The sequence below is a fragment of the Arachis duranensis genome, chromosome 6 (assembly GCF_000817695.3).
Source record: "Arachis duranensis cultivar V14167 chromosome 6, aradu.V14167.gnm2.J7QH, whole genome shotgun sequence".
NCBI classification, from domain to species: Eukaryota; Viridiplantae; Streptophyta; class Magnoliopsida; order Fabales; family Fabaceae; genus Arachis; species Arachis duranensis.
This window is the reverse complement of record NC_029777.3, coordinates 87,414,879-87,422,204: the sequence shown is the minus strand read 5'-3', so window position 1 is coordinate 87,422,204 and position 7,326 is coordinate 87,414,879.

The following is a 7,326-nucleotide window of genomic DNA, read 5'->3' as shown; positions in this document are numbered from 1 at the left end:
AATAATACCTTACGTGAGTAAGGATCGATCCCACGAGGATTGATGGATTAAGCAACAATAATGTTTGATAGGCTTAGTTAGGAAAGCAGAAAAGAGTGTTTTGGTATTCAAAGAGCATTTAACAGTAAAATTAAGAATTTCAGAAAGCAAGCAGCAATGAGTTGGGAATAAAATATGGAGAAAATAGTTAAGGTTTCGGAGTTATCTATTTTTCGGATTGATTTTTCTTACTAACTATTTTAATCATGCAAGATTTAGTTCATGGCAAACTATATGTGACTAGACCCTAATTCCTTAGACCTTCCTAGTCTCCTCTAAAATTCATTAACTGCCAATTTCTTGGTCAATTAATTCCAATTAGAGGGTGATGATCAAATTCTATTTTATATGCCACAAGAATCCTAATTATCCAAAAATAAGGAGATTATATGTCACGTATCCCGTTAAATACAAACAATTAGAAATTCAGGATAATATGTTTTCAAGCTGTTGTTCAAGTAAAGAGCTTTTCCAAGTTATACAAGAACTCAATTAGAACATGGGTCATACTTCTGTTCCACCCAAATTCATAAAATAAAGAACGAAAACAATTATTGAAATATAAATCAAAACATGAATTAAATTAGAAAGAGCAAATGAATCAATCCATACAAATAGACAGAGCTCCTAACCTTAACAGTAGAGGTTTAGCTGCTCATGATTGAGAGATATAAATTTGTATAGAATTCCCTAATGGAATCCCCCTCAATGGAATGTCAATAGAAGAGAAGTCTCCCCTTTTTATAACTAATCCTAATTAATTTAAAATCTAATATCTAAAATTAAGATAATATCTTTTTCTATTTCAAATTCAAATTTGAATTTAAATCAAAATTAATTAACTACTCCGCGTCTTGTAACGTGGGGACCACTTGACTTCACTAGACACCCCCAACATTTTCTACGTTTTTTGCATGTGGCGCATGTCACACGTATGCGTCAGTCACGCGTACGCGTCGATGGTCTTTTTCGCAAGTCACGTGGACGCGTTGGTCACGCGCACGCGTCACTGTGCAACTCTTCAAATCACGCGTACGCGTCAGTGACGCACATGCGTCGCCATGGAAAGCTCCAAATCACGCGTACGCATCGCTCCTCGCAGCCATCTTCTTTTGTTCTTGTGCTGCAGAAATTTCATCAAATCTAGCCGAATGCTACCTAAAATAAATAAAATTTTAAAAGACTCAAAGTAGGATCCATATTGGCTAAAAGATAATTAATTCTTTATTAAACTCAATAAATTAGATGCAAATTCACTAGGAAAAGATAGGAAATATGCTCACGCATCACAACAACAAACTTAAACTATTGCTTGTCCTCAAGCAACCAAAACTAATATAAGCTTAGGATGTGAATTTGCATGAGAATGAGAGTTCGATTAAGCTCATGTCTCTTCTTATAGTGGGGTTTACAACTGCAATCCTGAATAGTTTTGGCATTTCACTTTATCCTTTGAAGTTCAGAATTATTGGAATCCATAGGAACTCAGAATTCAGATAGGGTTATTGATTCTCCTAGTTCAGTATGTTGAGTCTTGAACACAACTACTTTATGAGTCTTGGCCGTGACCCTAAGCATTTTGTTTTCCAATATTACCACCGAATACTTAAATGCCACAGACACATAACTGGGTGACCTTTTCAAATTGTGACTCAGCTTTGCTAGAGTCCCCAGTTAGAGGTGCCCAGAGTTCTTAAGCACACTCTTTTTTCTTTGAATCACGACTTTAACCGCTTAGTCTCAAGCTTTTCACTTGACACCTTCACGCGACAAGCACATGGTTATGGACAGCTCGATTTAGCCGCTTAGACCAGTATTTTATTCCTTTGGGCCCTCCTATCCATCAATGCTCAAAACCTTAGATCCTTTTTACCCTTTTCCTTTTAGTTTAAATGGTTATTGGCTTTTTTTGCTTGCTTCCTTTTTCTTTTTTTTCTTTTTTTATTTTTTTGCAAGCTTTGTGTTTTCACTGCTTTTTCTTGCTTCAAGAATCAATTTTATGATTTTTTAGATTATCAATAATATTTCTCTTTTTTTATCATTCTTTCAAGAGCCAACAGTTTTAACATTCATAAACTTCACTATAAAAAATATGCACTGTTCATGTCATGCATTCAGAATTACAGAAAATACCACCACATTTAAGTAAATAAGACTACTCTTAAATTTAACTCAATTTCTCATGCAATACATCACTTCTGTATTTTTTTATTTGAATTCAAGCTTAGTGAGTAATACATGAGACATCTTTTCAGAATTAAAGTATTTAAGGAAAAACTAAACTAGACCTAGGATTCTCACTAATAAAGGATCATGCAACAGACAAAGCAAAATAGCAGAAAACTGGAACATAACATAGAAAAATAAGGGAGGAATAAAAAATGAAAAGAACTCAACCACCTTAATTATCCTAGTGGTCTTTTTATTCTTCAGGTTGTGCTCCTCCGTGAAGATGATTCGCCTCCCTTTTGGTGCCATAGGAATAAACAAAAAAGCTTTAAGCGAAGCGTCAACACCAAACTTAAATGTTTACTTGTCCTCAAGCAAACAAAATCTGAAAACAAAAACAAATAATAAGATGAAAGAAGAATAAAAGGATAAAGGAACAAGAGAGAATTAGGATTGGGAGAGAGAGAAAGAAAATTAAAACTGCGCGGCGAACTAGTGTAATTGTGTGGTGCAGGCGACGCGTACGCGTGCAGCACGCGTAAGCGTGGGTCGCGGAATTTTCTAAATGACGTGTAAGCATCAGGCACGTGTACGCGTGCCTGAGTTTTGTGCGATTCACGCAAAACCACCCGCGTGCACGCACAATTCTCTATCAAAACATATATTTACGCTATTTTTCCAGGTCACGCGTACGCGTCACTGACGCGTACGTGTGGTGTGCCAAAATCACCAATGACGTGCATGCGTGGGATACGCATTCGCGTGGGCTTGTTTGTGTGAAAGGCATCATTCCTGCACCACTCCCGCGCAACTCTTTGTTCATTTTTATTTTTCATGTATACCCATTTGACGCGTACGCATCAGCGATGCTCGCGCATCGGGTGCTCCTTTTTTTCGGTTTCTGTTCTAAATTAGCTGCATGATCAGAAATATAGTAAGAACTCAATAAAAATCAAATAAATAAGAAAACTACTACTACAAAAAATAACTAAGAATGAAAAGGAACGATCATACCATGGTGGGTTGTCTCCCACCAAGCACTTTTAGTTAAAGTCCTTAAGTTGGACATGTGGTGAGCTCCTTGTCATGGTGGTTTGTGCTTGTACTGATCCAGGAATCTCCACCAATGTTTGTAATTCCAATGGCGACCGGGATCCCAAACTAGGTGCATAACGCCTTCGAGCAAGTTGAAGCAAGTGACAAGGCCCCAAGAGAGTTGATTGTGGGAATGAATTCCAGGGTCCCAAACCTTGCTTTTACACCCGTCTTCTTGTGGATCACCATTATTTCCACCGGGTGGCAAGCAATCTGAATTCTCACAGAGACATCCAAACAACCTTCTAGATCCATTTAATTGAGCTCTACTCCAATTCCTGCACTTCAATTTGGAGCATGCAACCATATTGAACCTTGCTTGACAACTCTTACCACTAACCATCTTCTTCTTACTCTTAATGCCACAAAGAGCTCTAAGTTGACTATCCATCTCTAGTAGCCTATATTCAAGTGGGAAAGTAAAGGTTAAGGATAGGAATTTTACCCAGTTGAATGTTGTATTGGATGGTGATGGCTTTGGAAGAGGTCTTGCAAGCTCCACTCCCTTGTATTCTTCTTTAAATTCTTCTACCTCTTTGCAAGCTTCCTCAATTTCAACCTCTTCCTCTTGGCAGCTTTTTTCTAATTCAATCTCTTTTTCATTGCTTACCAAGGGCATGGGAGGTTGTGCATCTTCCACTTCTTCCATATGTAAGGGTGGAAAGCTCTCTAATTCACTGGAGTATAAACTCCTTTGATTGGTTTCCTCACTTTCTTCCATAGGATCTTGCATTGTATCTCTTGGGAAGGAATTTGCTTGTTCCCCTTCCTGGTTCTTGATCATCGTCTGCACATAATTCTCTACATTATTTTTTAAATAAAACAGATCAAAATAATTTTTTTTGAAAATAATACTAAAACAAAAATTAAATAAAATTAAAACTAAAATGCATAATCTAAGCAATCAAACAACTAATAGTTGTTAGTCACTATCAATCTCTGGCAACGGCACCAAAAACTTGATGCGATATTTTATAACCCACAAACTAACCGGCAAGTGCACCGGGTTGTACCAAGTAATACCTTACGTGAGTAAGTGTCGATCCCACGAGGATTGATGGATTAAGCAACAATAGTGTTTGATGGGCTTAGTTAGGCAAGTAGAAAAGAGTATTTTGGTATTCAAAGAGCATTAAACAGTAAAATTAAGAATTTCAGAAAGCAAGCAGCAATGAGTTGGGAATAAAATATGGAGAAAACTGTTAAGGTTTCAGAGTTATCTATTTTCCGGATTGATTTTTCTTACTAACTTTTTTAATCATGCAAGATTTAATTCATGGCAAACTATATGTGACTAGACCCTAATTCCTTAGACCTTCCTAGTCTCCTCTAAAATTCATTAACTACCAATTCCTTGGTCAATTAATTCCAATTAGAGGGTGATGATCAAATTCCAGTTTATATGCCACAAGAATCCTAATTATCCAAAAATAAGGAGATTATATGTCACGTATCCCATTAAATACAAATAATTAGAAATTCAGGATAATATGTTTTCAAGCTGTTGTTCAAGTAAAGAGTTTTTCCATGTTATACAAGAACTCAATTAGAACATGGGTCATAATTCTGTTCCACCCAAATTCATAAAATAAAGAACGAAAACAATTATTGAAATATAAATCAAAACATGAATTAAATTAGAAAGAGCAAATGAATCAATCCATACAAATAGATAGAGCTCCTAACCTTAACAGTGGAGGTTTAGTTGCTCATGATTGAGAGATGTAAATTTGTATAGAATTCCCTAATGGAATCCCCCTCAATGGAATGTCAATAGAAGAGAAGTCTTCCCTTTTTATAACTAATCCTAATTAATTTAAAATCTAATATCTAAAATTAAGATAATATCTTTTCCTATTTTCAAATTCAAATTTGAATTTAAATCAGAATTAATTAACTACTCCACGTCTTGTAACGTGGGGACCACTTAGCTTCACTGGATTTGCGTCTAACTTGGGTGCTAAAATGGGGCCCAGAAATCACCCCCAGCATTTTCTGCACGTGGCGCATGTCACGCGTATGCGTCAATCACGCGTACGCGTCGATGGTCTTTTTTGCAAGTCACATGAATGCGTTGGTCACGCGCACGCGTCGTTGTGCAATTCTTCAAATCACACGTACGCATCAGTCACGCGTATGCGTCGCTCCTCGCAGCCATCTCCTTTTGTTCTTGTGCTACAAAAACTCCATCAAATCCAGCCGAATGCTTCCTAAAATAAATAAAATTTCAAAAGACTCAAAGTAGGATCCATATTGGCTAAAAGATAATTAATTCTTTATTAAACTCAATAAATTAGATGCAAATTCACTAGGAAAAGATAGGAAAGATACTCACGCATCATGTAGCAAATGGCTTTGAGATTCTTATGCCTTCAGATCCCTCAATGACTTTATCTCTCAATTTATTTATCTTGTCCAAGAGAATAGTTAGATCATATTCATGTCTGAAAGCATCAACTTATTCGTACAATTGAAATAAATTTATTAATATGTATTAATTTAGATGTAGAGGATCAACTATGTTTAAAAATTTGGTCAATACTTAACAGCAGCATCAAGTGAACCTCAGTTAATCCACAAATGAATCGAAATTAGTTCAGATTTGAACAAGCAGTCAAAAAGACTAAATCATTAATAAAAACACATCAAATTCATTTCTAGATCCAAATAAACTAAGAAATGAATCAAAATTATTTAATGATGGCACTAGAGAAAATCAAAACCACTAAAGATGATAGCAAAATATTACAGTGAAAAAAAAAGCTTTATATCCTAACATTCATTAAAAGGGAGAATAAAAATTGTTACCAAGTATTAAACATATCCCTTGACAAAACATGATTAGAGTAATGACTAATGAGTGATAAGAAAATCACAACCAACACATATATCGCAAGGAAAATTGAATCTTATTATAAATTATTCAAGTGTATTCAACTGATAAATATCAGAGCTATATCTAACTAAACAAGCATATAAACAAGTTCAACAAACTCAAGCGAAACCAAACCAAATGAACATCAATAAACTAAGAAATGAACCAAAACTATTTAATGAACCGAAATTACTTAATGGAACGAAACCAAATAAACCTCAACTAAAATGCAGCACAACTACTATAGTTTCATTTGATGCCCTAGTTACAGAAAAAAAAGAAAAAAATTTGAATAAGAGAAACTTGTTCTACTAAATGAACGAACTCGATCCACTAAACCCTAAACTGAACTAGTAAAAATGCGAGAAATACGAAGGAGAAAACTGAACATAATAAACAAGTAGTTTTATCAGTAATTTGAGGAATCTTTATTGTTCTTTTTCTGTGTTTTTTGTTGATGATCTCAAACACATCATCGAATTTTCCTATAGTTTTTGCAGAGAGTTTGAAAGATTTTTTAGAGATTTTGAGGGAGATTTCAAATTCTTTTGTTGCAATTTTGAGTAGGAGATATGAGCAGTTTTTCACATTAGAGCGCAAAGTGATAGGTAACGTTTGTTTGGGGTTTCGATTGCATGCTACATACTCTTTTGATGAGAGTGATTTTTGTTGGTGTTGGGCCTATTTGGTTAGACTTGGATGGCAATAAAACTTGAATGTATAGCAGATCTGAATTAATATATATGTTTATATTTATTATATAATTAGTAGTTAACTTTCTGTAATTATATATTATTAGTAGTTAACTTTCTGTAATACTATATTCATATACCTAGCAAAATTTTTTTAACAATATATTTAGCATAAACATATTAATATAATTATTTTTAACAATATATCGTGTCTTTATCAAGCTCTTTTCGTAGGTCGCAAAAAGTAATGGAGGTAGGGAAAAGTAGAGTCCCAGCTGACCCCACGACACGTGTTACAATTTCTCGTGGTCTATGTGATGCCAACATCAGGTGATTATTCCTTGCGAGAAGCTATGTGCATCATACACATGATCATTTTACTACAATCCTACTCACATGCACAGTACTAAAAATAAACTAATATAATAAATAATTTCTACGACCTTTATTAATAAA